Source organism: Calidris pugnax, unplaced genomic scaffold (assembly GCF_001431845.1).
Source record: "Calidris pugnax isolate Ruff unplaced genomic scaffold, ASM143184v1 scaffold47, whole genome shotgun sequence".
Classification (NCBI taxonomy): Eukaryota; Metazoa; Chordata; class Aves; order Charadriiformes; family Scolopacidae; genus Calidris; species Calidris pugnax.
The window spans coordinates 103,636-117,663 of record NW_015090809.1 but is presented as its reverse complement, the minus strand read 5'-3'; the positions used below and the strand labels follow the sequence as shown (position 1 = coordinate 117,663).

Below are 14,028 nucleotides of genomic sequence, written 5' to 3'. Positions count from 1 at the left end.
TAGCAAAATGAAGTTAGGGCACAGCTGGACAAAAAAAAAGAAATTAAGCAAAAGCACTCCAGGAACTGATGAAAATCGGTTGCTTTAGCAAGGTGGTCTTCTAATAAAAGTATAGCAGGTTTGTGCTAACTGCGTCTTAGAAGTGCTTTAGGGTGGCCTGTTATAACTGTATTTCTTACTAGTTCTAGTGACTATTTTCTTTCAGTGAGTTCACCATATACTGGTTTTGGAATAATAAACTTTGTGTAGCAAAATGTACCCAGGGCCTCATGGATGAGCCAAACAAGCATTTTCAGTTGCAGATGGTTGAAGTTCTAGGTAGCTCAACACTCTTGCTCCCCGGGTTCCTTTGTATATTGTTGCATTTATAATGCTCTGTATTATAGTAGTAATAAAACCAGGTACATGTGTGGAGGTCTATTTCATGGACCTTGCTGTGCATGTGCTTTGATTTTTTGTTATGTGTGGAAGCTCCCTGCCTGCACAGGGCTGTTCTTGCTTCCACGAGTGTGCTTTGGGAGCTGAAAATAGAGAACATATGCAGGAAAAAAATAATGGAAATACATTTATGCCAGCAGTTTTAGCAGCTGATTCGACCCCCATGAGAAAGTGTATGTCAAAGTCAGATGTGGGGTTGTATTTTTTTTAAAAGGGAAAAATGTCATGACTAAGTAGGATTTTGTTCATAATGAGGGAAAAAAATTTACAGATATTTCATTCTGTGTTTTGCATGTTGATACCGTTGGAGGGTTACTCATTAGATAATAGCAATTACCATCCAGAATAAATTCGTGGATTTCAGAATATTTGCTAAAACACTTTGGGATTCATGTGCCTGAAAGAGTAGCTGGCTCTTTGAGAAAAAAAACCACTGGTGCTGGATAAGACACTCTTTTGGGGCCTCAAGGGTGTCATAGTGAGGGCTGCAAGGAGTAAACGGAGCAAATAAAATCTTGTGAGAAGAGACTAGCTCTAGAAGACATGCCAGTTAGGCAGCAATGGTCAGCAACACAGAATGATCAAAGGATTATCCCTCAGGTTGGAAGGGACCTCAGGAGGTGTCTAGCCCAACCTACTGCTCAAAGCAGCATCAGGTGGGAGATCAGATCAGGTTGCTCAGGGTTTCATCCAGCTGGGTCATGAAAGCCTCCAAGCACGGAGACTGCACAACCTCTCTGTGCAGCCTCTTCCATTGCCTAACTGACCTCATGGCAGAAAAGTTTTCCCTTATTTCCAGCCTGAACCTCTCACATTTTAACTTCTGTCTGTTGTCTCTTGCATTCCCATCACACCCTGCTGGCTCTCACTTCTCAATAACCTCCCCTCAGGTATGGAAAGGCTATCACCAAAGCCTTCACTTCTTCAGCAAGCTCAGTTCCTTTAGCCTCTTCTTACAGGGCTGATGCTCCAGCCCCCTGGCCGTCTTGGGGATCCTCCTCCTTAACCCATCTACCTTGTGGTGACACTCGGCAAGCTGATGGGTCACACAGGAGGCCTGTCCAGATGTTGCTGGGGCTGTCACACGCAGGTCCATGTGATGGTTGTAGCCAGGACAGGCTCGGTGGCTGCACGTGGGCCATACTGCTCTCTCCAAGCTGTCTAAGGTATATGGGTATGGGTATTTTTGGGGACCATTGGCTAGAAGCACTGCCAGGAGCTGATGCTGTTGGCTGGCCTAGCCATGGCCTTCACAGCAGATTCCTGGGTTAACAGTGTGGTGTTACTAATTTCAGGTATTAAGATAGAAAAATATTAGCTTGGATTCAAAAATCGTGACATAGGTTAAATGCTATAAGATGTTAAAACATTGTAGAGTTTCTTTGCTGAGTGGTTTTGAGCTGCCGAGATACAGATTTTAAGGATAAAACACGAGGGTTAGAGATAGACTTAGTCTTAAAAATTGTTAAATTCTTATAATTGCATAACTGCAGGAGCCAAGGCTTTAAGAACAATACTGAGTATCATGGAATTTGTGATTTGATTTTGAGATTAAGCAACATTGATAAGATCAAGAGTCTGTTGTTTTTGTAAAGCGAACGTTCATCGGAGAAGGTTTTTGTCAAATAGTGAACCACGTCTGTAAAGTTCTAGAATGATAGCTGCTATTATGTGTTTATCTGCTTGGCACGGTAATTAAAGTATACGTTAATGCTCTAAGACATGCATTTAGAAGGATGGATTGAAATTAAGCACCCTACCACTATATAAATTGCTTGCAAATTATATAAATTGTATAAATATGTACAACAGCATATATGCTTCTATAGAAAGTTCTATGTTTGTGTGGGCACAGTTGAATTTACTATGTCACATATTTAATTTTATTACATGCAATTTAAATATAAAAATACTTTTATGAAATACGTGGGGGGGGTTCATTTATATATTTACCCTGTCCAGGGCAAGCATTTTTAAATATGTAAATCTTGCAGTGTAAAAACCACGAAAATTGAAATTGTGGAGATGCTCAGCTACGGCTGCAGGAGCCTTTGAGCTGTCCACAAGCGTCTGTGTGAGCAGGGCAGCAGGAATTCCTGTCCCTGCAAGGGACCATCACGCTCTCAGACGACTGGTTTCCAGAGAACAGGCTGCAGGTGGGGATGAGTCTCTCGCCGCACACCAGGCTCAGCCCCTCTGTCACAAACCGCAGAATGGATTTTTAGCGAGAGACGAGCTTCGTGGAGGAGGCCCTTCTCTGGTTAAAAAAGCATGATCGCTCTTCAGCCGTTAATTAGTTTTATCTTGGAATCAACACTGCAAGCTTAAATCTATCAACTGGCTTCCTGAACGCCGCGCAGCATCCTTAGGAAATCTTCAGTGGGAATTTCCAGTCTGTACACTTACAAAGTGAGGCGTTGCCGCTGCCTGTAATACAGTTCCTCTTCGTACTAGAAAACCTTTGTCATAAATAATCCGCAAGATGTTTGAGAAACCGTTAATGTTACCCCCTGCACTGGACAATTCATCAGATCAGGTTTACTCCATTATTTCACAGTCTACGTGACTTGTAAGTCAAAAAGCAGGTGCCTGTCCTTTTCACATCGCTGAAATGCACGCGGCGTACTGTTCAAAACAATGCTGCTGTCTTGCTTTACAATGCAGATAACTTCTTTTCTTTTACAGTTTGTCTGACTGTATAGAGAGCAGTTGGGAATATATGTGCACGCTGCTCGAGCTGTTGCTTTTTCCTGCTTGTACAGTGCAGTCTCCTGACAAAGAGTGCCGTTCTGCGCAGTGCGATCGCGGAGCTCAGGGATTAAGATAGAGAAGTATCTAGCAGCCTGTTGAGAAAAAGGACACAAAAAGAGTAAAACCCTTCTATGGGGAATTGTTTGAGAATTGCTGCCCTTGTGAAGATGAAATGTGAGCACTAAAACCGCCTTGTTCTTCCCCGCATACACTCTGGTATAGGGCCCAATTTTTAAAAATGAAGGCTTTACAGAAGTAAAACTTTGATTTTTAGACTCACAGTTCTCTACATACCTCTTTTTATGTTTGAGATCTAAAAGCAGTGTTCAGGCATCCTTTCTTCTACAGCTAATATTGGTGATCCTGCCCAACAGTTACAAAAGCAGAAAAAAGAAAACCCTTACACACATTTGCTTCTTCAGTTGATACGTATTTACATGTTTCTCCATGGTGAAAGGTTTTCTCTTTTTTTTAAATTATTTTTTTCAGTGTATCAGCCTGGATGCAGTCGTCCTGTAAGGAATCCGAAATTTACAGCAGAAGAATTGCACTTTAACACTGAAAAAGTTCTTCCTCATCTGAACTGTCATTCAAAAGGCAGGATGAAAGTAGCCGAAAAGGTTTTCTATCATATTGTCTGCAGGCCTCCTAGAAGATTCTTCTGAACCTTGGGGTAAGATTAAAAAAGAACAAACATCTTAGGTATAAAGTAGAAGCTGATAACGAACTGTGAGGGTGTAGTTCTAGGGCAGAGAATATACTGTATTTTGCGTTGACCTCTGTGCTGAAATGCCTATAGGAGCACTTCCGTGTAAGAAAATGCGTTATTCATTCAAATAATGAAAACAGAAACAACAATAAGTTGAAGTTTATTACCAGGATTAAATATATATATAATTGAAGAAATTGTTTGCTATTAAAAAATGAAAGCATATGTTTTCTTTGTTCTTTTGATAATAGATGTCAAAGTACAGAAATGTTTAACTATGAAAAGTAAGTTTTAGTGTAAGTACGGAAAGTATGAATTGCTGAGTAGTAAAATATATTTTGGCTTTCTTAGCTCCTGAGAAATAGCTGAATTATTTGCACTGTCTGTAGTTAATGTTGTTGCCTTGTTCTTAGTGGTTTTGATTTGTATTCAGTAGTGGTATCCGTTATCTTACATTTAGGGAATTCTTCTAGTTTATTTCCTTATTGCTCTATCAGTTTAGTACAGATAGTTGGGGTGTCATGACAATACCTTCTTTGTGACTGTAGTCGTAGTATTTCACATAAAGAGCATTTTCCAAGGGATATCAGTACTTTTTCATATACATGAATCTTTTTCTCCAGCGTCTGTTTCAGGTCATACATGTATATTTAGCTAAAATTAATGTGAAAGACTTTGTTGTCTAAATGTGTATGGGATGCAGTTCTCAGTATTGCAGGTGTTTACATCCATGGCAATATTAAATTCTTCTTATGGCAAATAATGGAATGCTCATTTCATAGCCGTAGGAATTTGGCCGGGGCATACAAACAATTTATTTTTCATTTGTTTATAGTCAGACAAGTTTATAATTAAGACAGTAATGGGCATAAGCATTCTTGCAGCCTTTGCAGCTCAGCTTTCTTGTTAACATCAAAGAGAATATTTGTGGTGGAAGACATAGCAGTCGGTAATAAGTGTGGGAGAATCAATAGCATGCAGATTTTTTAATTTTTTTTTTTTTTAAACCTGGTTATCCCCTATCCTCCTATCGTCTGTGTATCTGCAATAAAGGAAAAGCATGCATACTTATTTTTGTTATCATTTCAAATGCTGTAGATAAAAATGATAGCTGTACGCTGGTACCAAATTCTGTGCACACCCCAGACCACCAGAGATATTAATGAAAACATGCAGAGACTTATATAACCATTACATCAGTGTCCTATTTCTAGAAATGGCTGGTGTAAATTATCCTTTTGCTGATGAATCCATTGCATTGATCTGTGGCCTGAATGGTCCAAATAGGAATAAAATCAAGAACGTGGTAAAGCTGAAGGGGAATCCTGGCATAGAATGATAATACTTTGTTTTGCATAGGGAACATACATGTGGGTGAATATACGTGTGTTCATGCATACATGTATATAAATGTATCAATTGTTTTGGATTTACTGTGTCTGAGGACAAAGCCCTTATATGTGACAGACGTTTTAACTTAAGGGGTTGTGCATCTTTTGTGTCAGTTCTGAGACAGCTGAGATGAGCTGAAGTACCAGCCCTGGAGGGTCACTGGTGTGTAAGAGAGTTGCCAGCAACACAGTTTCTCTAAGGGCCTTTGAGTCTGTGATTTGACTGCTCTCACAGCTTGGTCCAAAATAGCTTGTGTTTGTTGGCTATGAAGCCCATTTATCTCTGCAACAACTAGGGACGTTTGTTTGGGGCTGAGCATATCTGCTGGAGAGGTACTGGAGGATTGTGAGTTTCAAGGCCTTAAACTAATTATATGGAGTAATGATTTCCATGGACGAAATGTTACCGGTTTGTTGGGTTTTTTCTTCGTTATGTCTTTAGCTACGTGCTAGTGGTGTTGAAAAGCTGAGATTCAGGTGTCTGTATATTTTACACTGAGTTTAAATCATAAATAGCTCACTATAAGAATCTTTTTAGAAGAAAGGGAGAGAGAGGAAAAACCAGTCTGGTTAAGAGGTCATTGTTCTTATTAAGAAAATAGTGAGTTATTATTGCTGCCTCTGATATACATAAGTAATACATATACCTCTTTAAGACTGGACCTCAGAATAAATTGCAAGACCAGAGATTAAATTAAAATCTTCTAAAACTTGATCCTCAAGTATTTTTAAGGAAGTGGTCTGTTCCAAGTACTCTAACGTATGAAATCTTGTTAAGATTAAAGTCTCTGCAGGTTGAAGGTCATTTTTTGAGGAAGAAACCCAGCTAACAATAAGATCAGGTAATGCTCAATGAGATTGTCACAATTAACTAATTAAAATAATTTTGTAGTCAGAAGATCTTATATGTATACAATAAACTTTAGGCTCTTTTTTATTGCTATGTTGTTTCACGGTTTTCTCAGTAATAACATAGTTTACTTTGGAAAAACTAACCTTTATGTCTTGGGCTAACAAACGTTCAATACTCTTCTTACTCTTTTCTCATTCTCTTGGTTTTCACTTACGTATTCAGAGAAGGATTTTTTGGAACACACCTTAAAAGTCTTTTAATGCGCAATAAACCTTCTTTCAAATACACTGGATACTCTCAGAGGGAGGAGAAACTGTTCTCCAATGCTTCTCATGTGCTGGATTTGTGCAGTTGACTCTCTCAGCTGATGCTGCGTTGCTCCAGGTATAAATGAAGGAGAAATCAGTAGATTTGGCCTTGTCTTAACCTGTTGCAAAGTGAGAAATGGGGCATTTTGAAAACAGGTGCAAAAACATATTCAAATTAGGTTTGCTTATTTGTAATTTCGTAGTTTCTGGCCCAGGGAGCATGGTGTTCTCAAATCCTCAAATCAGCAGAGGAGGGAGGCAGACCTGGTGCTTGTAACATTTCTTGAAATTTAATTTACATGTGTTCAGATTAAGAAAGAAGTTTGATTGTGTAGTTGTTGTGGTGGTGGTTTTTTTTTTCTCAGCTGCAGTTTCCTTTGCATTTCCACAAGAAATTGAATAATTTAGACTTCTCCTACCAAAAGCTGGGTTTTCACCCACCTGTGAAAAGCATATTCACTTGTACACAGGAGATCGTAACTTGACTGGTGAGAAATTAATACAGAAAATGGACAGTGCAGTTGCTCCAATATTAAATTGCTCTTGCAAGACTGGATTTCTTGCCAGTCCACAGGAAATGACTTGTAATCCGAATAATTTAGACTTCTCCTACCAAAAGCTGGGTTTTCACCCACCTGTGAAAAGCATATTCACTTGTACACAGGAGATCGTAACTTGACTGGTGAGAAATTAATACAGAAAATGGACAGTGCAGTTGCTCCAATATTAAATTGCTCTTGCAAGACTGGATTTCTTGCCAGTCCACAGGAAATTACTTGTAATCCTTTTTTTTATTTATTTTTTTTTTTTTTCTGACAAGGAACCTTTTTATTTATTTATTTATTTATTTTTTCTGACAAGGAAGGTGCTGGAATAGAAATACAGTATGTAACATAAAGATTAAGATATATCCTCAAGTTAGTTAATTCATTGGAAAGGTATTGACTTTCTCTATCCAACTAAAATGATAGTAGTAAAGCAGGAAAGATAATTGTTAGAGAAGCTGGTTACCTCATATTTGCATTGTTATCAGTTCCTCAGGTTATTGCCAAACATAAAATATTTGGGATGAACTGTCAGTGCTGAGCATATTGTTTAGAGTTAGTGTAGTAGGGCAATTTCCCTCAAAACAGCTTTTTTCTGAGAAGAGAGGAGTCTTACCTTTGGCATTTTCTAAATTTTGAGGACTTTGTGCTTTAACTGCAACCTTTTTCTATTCGGTCCTCTAAATATAAACCTTTATTCCCACACTCAGTTGAACCTGCAGCTGAAAAGTGATTGTGAGATGAATATATCTTTCTTATAATTCAAACGTTTCTCGTATAGGTTCTATAAAATGTCTACAGGCTTAAATAAATATGGGAGTGTTCATCAGTATGTAGCTCTTTCTCTCCACGTAATTCCTGTGCAAGAGGTCCTGTCAGACAAGGGGCTCAGCTCTAGTTAACATTGAAAAGAGAAATTTTATTTTGAAGATTTAAGGAACAAAAGAGCTTGCAAGGAATAGCATAAGAAGGTAATTAAATTCCCTGGGTAACCAGGAGAAAGGTAGAAAGGCAGTAATGTTACGTTAAAGTATTTTGGGTAAGTCATAGTCTTTCTGGTTTTTTTGTATAAGACATATTCTTTAATTTCCATAAATATTATATTTTTTTAAAATTACCAAAGAGGTTATCAAATGTTTTCATTGTCTCATAATATTACTTGAGTGCTCCCAATAACTTGCTTATATTTGTAATCAATGAAACTGAATTTTTAAACAAACAATGATTAGCATATATGAATTCTCATCATTGGAAGCTACATACCCAGCTAAAGAAGATCTGAGACAGGTAGACATCAAATGAGTTGATAGTTCCTATGTTTAAAGTACTAGGAGCATAATTTCTCTGTACGTAGTGAGATGAGATGGGTGATTTCTCCCACCTACTTTAAAAACCTGTTCTGGATGGAAGGGTTGTTTCTGTAAGCACCTGTATCCGTTTCATCACGTATGGTGGGTTCCCACTCCTGGGCACCCAGTGTCCAGCAGGTTGAAGTCACAGGAGATGATCAGGTCGAGGGAGGTGATTCTGCCCCTCTGCTCTGCTCTGGCAAGACCCTGTCTGGAATACTGCATCCAGCTCTGGAGCCTGTTGGAGAAAATCCAGAAGAGGGCCATGAAGACGATGAGGGAGCTGGAGCATTGGAGAAAATCCAGAAGAGGGCCATGAAGACAATGAGGGAGCTGGAGCACCTCTCCTATGTAGACAGGCTGTGAGAGTTGGGGTTGTTCAGCCTGGAGAAGAGAAGGCTCCGGGCCTTCTCTTATGACCTTCTCTTAAGACCTTATGATGGCCTTCCAGTACATAAAGGGAGCCTACAGGAGAGATGGGGAGGAACTCTGTGTCAGGGAGTGTAGTGACAGGATGAGAGGTAATGGGTTGAAACTGAAAAAAAGGGATTTAGATTAGATATGAGGAAGAAATTCTTTACTGTGAGAGCAATGAGACACTGGAACTGGTCTCCCGGAGAAGCTGTGGAACTTCCACAGAACTCCTAGAGAAGCCTGGAGGTGTTCAAGGGATGGGGTGTCCCTGCCCATGGCAGGGGAGTTGGAATCCTGGGCAGGACATCTTTAATGCCCCTTCCAGCCTAAACCATTCTTTGGTTCTATGATTAAATGACCCACACACCCATATTGCTTGCGACTGGAACCAGTGCCTGTTAAATTGACTAGGAAGAGGAGTGCCGCTTTTATCTGGAGAATTCAGGACACCTCTGCCACATGTGTAACATCTTCTGTGTTCTTTTTTTACTATGAGGGTGGTGAGGCACTGGAAGAGGTTGCCCAGAGAAGCTGTGGTTGCCCCATCCCTGGAGGGGTTCAAGGCCAGGCTGGATGGGGCTTGGAGCAACCTGGTCTGGTGGGAGGTGTCCCTGCCCAGGGCAGGGGGGTTGGAACTGGATGATCTTTGAGGTCCCTTCCAACCCAAACCATTCTATGATTATTGCTTTGCAAAATGCATCAGGATTTATTCTTTCTAATAAAAATGAGTTTCTTCATTTTACTGTCAGAAATAAGAGTGGCCTAGATATTAAAAACTATTAAATATATACAAGCAGAAAATAAAAATTTAACCTCATCAGTGGGTTTTACTAAAAATGTCGACATTGGAGGAAATAAAAAAATCATATATTCCAGATACATTATTCAGTGCTGAATTTTGAAGAGTCTTCGTGTTGAAACTTTGTATTTTTATTTACACTAGCAGCCTAATCACCACAGTTCAGAGAAGCGTTAGCAACATGTGGCTCTTTTTAGGAATTATCATAATTTGTTAACATCATCGTTTTTCTTTTTCATGCATATGTATTTGTGTATTTTTTTCTTTACAGAGAGTGGTCAAAATCAGCATAGAAAGGGGGGGTGAAAAAGATGCCAATATTACAATTTGAAATGTTAGTATGACATTGCCATTCATCAGCAACGGATGAATCTGTTAATACAATTCTGTCTTTTTATTGTATCAGACGTTATGTTACTCAGTCTTTGGGCTTCTGTGTGGTTTTGATGCTTTCAGGGAGATGGATTTGAGAAGCATGCCTTTTTTTAGTAAATTAAATGCACCTCAGAGAATCAATAAATGGATCTTAAAGACACCTGCTGGCTTCTCCCCTAAGAAGTAGCCACAATTTTAAATACAATAATGTGGATTTAGCTCTTGGTGAGGAATTCCTCTGCTGGGTATTTGGCACGCTGTGGGGTGTGCTGCCTTGTATCTCAAAATGAGTTCCCCTCCGCCTCGGTGTACCAGAGACATCATTTTGCACTAGTACTAAACCAGCCTCCAGTCGAATGGACTGCACAACTTCCATTCAATCTCTCATCTGATGATTCTTGTGGCTCCCAATGTTTTCTCCATCCGTGCCCCAGCAGTTTATAGCTGTGCTTAGTGATACGACCGGGTGATACGGCGCGTTTTCTTTTCCTGGGAACAAGCAACGGGTATGAAACCAGATGCCAGCATTGGCATCACTGCTGCAGAGCGCTGATCAGTTGAACTATTCAAGCTGATTTAAAGCTCCCCATTGAATTTCACTGCTTCCTAGAGGTCTCAGATAGTGCCCTCAGATAGTCCCTTAGCACTCTGAGCAGCCCACAGGCTGTAGCAGCCAGCCAGCCTGTAACTCAGCCGTGGAGATGTTTAATTAGGAGCCTTATCTTTGCTCTCATTCACATTGCTGCCTAGTACTGACTTTCTTCAGACAATCTGAAGCAAATCTTCAGACAAATCTTCTGGACCCTGCTCAGAGGCCAGTCTTTAATTTTTCCTTTACATTGGACCTTGAATGAAGAAGATCTCTCTCGCTTTTAAGAAACTGGGTTTAGGTGCAGGGTCAAACCCTACCGGTTTTGAGGTCATTATCTCTCTTACCTTCTGTTTTTGATGACTGTAAACAGTTCCAGCCTGATGTACCTTTCAGGAGACTGCAGCAACTCTTAAGAATAGGAAAAGGTGGTATTGCTGAAGATATTGGAGCCCTTTTACAGGAATATCTGGTATTCTTTGGTTAACCGTAAGCATCTGATAGTCAGGATTTGATTTTTATATTTTGTTGAGGTTTTTTTAAAATAAATTACTTTTTATGGGAGAGAACTACTTCTGCTATATGAAGACACAGGAGTGCACAGTGTTGTTGAAAAGTAAATTTAAGGGCATGTTATTTCTAATGTAAATGTGGAACCACTGTGGTCACGGGCACACAGACTGCTCTATATTCATAGGTTCATGCAGCGCCACTGCTCTGACTACAAATACTGATTATAGGATAATAGTATAAAGAAAGTGCATTTCCCTTTTCCCAGTTTTAGATATGGTTTAGCAGGTAGACATGAAATTAATCAATGCCATTTGACCACTCTGTGGAAGAGCTCCACAAATCACAAGTGAGTCTATGGCTACTAAGATGGTTGACATAATCAGAAGGTACATCTATAAAACTGATTTTGTACAACCTGGGTTCAAGCAATTATCTGGCCTCTCTGGTCTGTTTTTTCTTTTAAATAATTATTTATTTCAGTTTTCTTGAGTATTTTTGGACAACGAAATTGTGTGCGGACAAAATTCAGCTTTAGTTAACTGGCCACAAAAACCAATGATATATTAAAAAAAAAAAAGGATAAAAGAACAAATAATTTGAAGTGTATACTAGATAAAATAGTAACAGCTGTGCGATATATTATTCTCAGACTCTGCAATGGGGCACTGGGATTGACATAAATTGCTCTGAGTATTCCCTGGATTAAAAATTCTTGCTGTTTGGGTTCTGTCGTGAAGCGGCTGGCATCTCAACAGTCATGACAAGTGTATTTGTTGGCAAGGAATTAAAAATGGTGGTGCCTCTGAAGTTTTGCAGGAGGTCTACTGCCTGGGGATGGCAGACAGTTGTAGCTGTTACTAATGCCATTCTGTTGTCTGTGTTGCAGCTAATTTCTAAAACAAAGCAAGATTGGCCCCACATTCTACTTGGTAATAGGAACGGGTATGTTTGATTTTCTTTGAGAATTTTCTGACACTGAAGTTTTCATGTGCCCACTTCTTTTTTGTTGTTGTTTTGATAATGAATTAAATCTGACTACAAGATCTCTCTGCCTTTAAACCGCAGTAAGGGCTGCTTGAAAAAGCATGACCCTCCTAAAATTTTTACCCTCAAGAGGAAATATCTGATTTTTCATTTGTCTTTGATCTGATCTCATCAATGCAATTTTACTTCTTCAAACAATTGAGCCTGCAGTTCATTACAGTGCAATACCGGAACCCTCCTATTACCTTATTTTTAGCAACAATTACATTGAGCCTTAAAATCACATTTGCAAAAAGAAAGGCCTGCATGCACTGATCACAACTCTTAGTGCTTAAAATTTGTCCAAGAGGGGTTTCCAAGAGGGGTGCTGAAAGATTGAATTCCAGCACCTTCTTTCTCCTGAGAGGAGACCAGTTGGGTGTGGAGCGTTGTTTGGTGGTATGGCTTCATGATGTTTCTCTATGGCCAGGTCAAATTCAGCATATGGTAACCTCCCAAAACTATTTCAATTCTCACGTCCTTGCAGTATTTTCACTTACTCTCCTGTTTGGCTCGTGTAGTTGACCTAAGGATGCTGTGTCTGTTTTACTGTGTCACTCCGTCCCGGGGGTGGTTGTGTGTAACCCATTCTGACATGCTGGCTGTCGTGTGGGTACTGACGGCCACCTCCACTTATGAATCAAGGATGAGTGGTTGGCGAGCCACCTCAGGCAGGTGGACCCTTGGTGGTGACTCAGTAGAGCTACTCAGCCCAAGGCAGCGAGGCAGGAGGGACTGAAGGGGAGCTCTGTTCCTGCAGGGCTTTAGCATCTTCCCAGAGCAGAGCCTCCGACTATTTTTCAGAGCTTATGTACTTGATTAAAACATAATTTCCCGTCAGCTTATGGAGCTGAGAAGCTCTTAGAGGCATGAATTAATGGGGAGACAGGTTGTGTCTGCTACAGGGTCGTGCTGCAGAAGAGAAAAATCATTCTGCTGGGTGATTTGTTAGGTTCAAGCAATGCTTCCAGAGATTTTCAAGCAAGAATGTTTATCTGCAATTGAGATTGACTGGCACCATTGCTTCTTAGGAAACTCCCCATTAGGGAATGTTGTCATTTTCTTAAATATGGACATTAGAAGTGTAGGAAAAGAAATGTAATGTTTTACTTAGGCAGAAGGGAGGTGAGGGAGAACACTTCAGAAGATTTGGAGGTGTCTGCTGAGCTTGTCAGAACAACCTCCTGTAACTGTGGCTGTGGCAGCCCAACTAGAACTTGGAAAGAGGAGCATAGTTTGCCATTTTGAAAAACTGGATATTTTATTCTTGCTGTACCTGACTGAAATGTCCATGTATTTTAGGTAGTAAAGCTCTCCAAATACCCGTATAAAAGTTGACTGCAAAAATATGGAGCCCTCAGATTATTTACCTAGCATACTGTGCATGGAAACATGGTTAGCATCGGGCAGGCTGAGAGAGACCCACAGAGAGAAAAAAATCTGAATAACAGCACCTAGAAATGGTCAGATGAATCCCCTGTAAGGATCCAGACCACTAGGAATGCAAAACTTCCAGGCCAAGAAGATTTTGGAAGAATTGTGTCTGTGTATGAACCTGACAAAGGGAATAAAAATGACAAAATGAGGTACTGCTTTTTTACATTTTCACAGGACAAAATGAAAGAGTGAAATAAAATTGCCAAGAGTGAATACACAAAACCTGGAACAGCTGAGGGAGATATTTGAGGAAAATATACATGAGGTAGCAGAGGGATACTTTTCCCTAAATCCCAAAAGCAAGAAGCAGAGAACCGATAGATGCTTGCATCATGTTGCTGAGAATTCTGGCATGCACATGTACTTTAGAGACATAAAAGATCTCCTAATTAGAGACAGGATCATTTGTGGGACATGTGATTCCAGTTTATGGGAGGAATTGCTGAGAAAAAGACATCTAACCCTAAAGGAATGAATCAAAAGAACAAGAGCAGCTGGACTGTCCAGGGAGAGGAGCAAAACGATGGCCACTCT

The 14,028-nt window shown here is 39.9% G+C and overlaps 1 long non-coding RNA gene across 1 annotated transcript in view; it reads left to right on the top strand.

The window, feature by feature from the left end:
* The first annotated feature begins 3,684 nt into the window (after positions 1–3,684).
* Positions 3,685–14,028, top strand: part of LOC106885872 — a 73,323-nt gene continuing 62,979 nt past the window's right edge. Inside the window, exon 1 of the long non-coding RNA XR_001411518.1 lies at positions 3,685–3,862. This is a non-coding gene — a long non-coding RNA (uncharacterized LOC106885872). The remainder of the gene's footprint in view (positions 3,863–14,028) is intronic.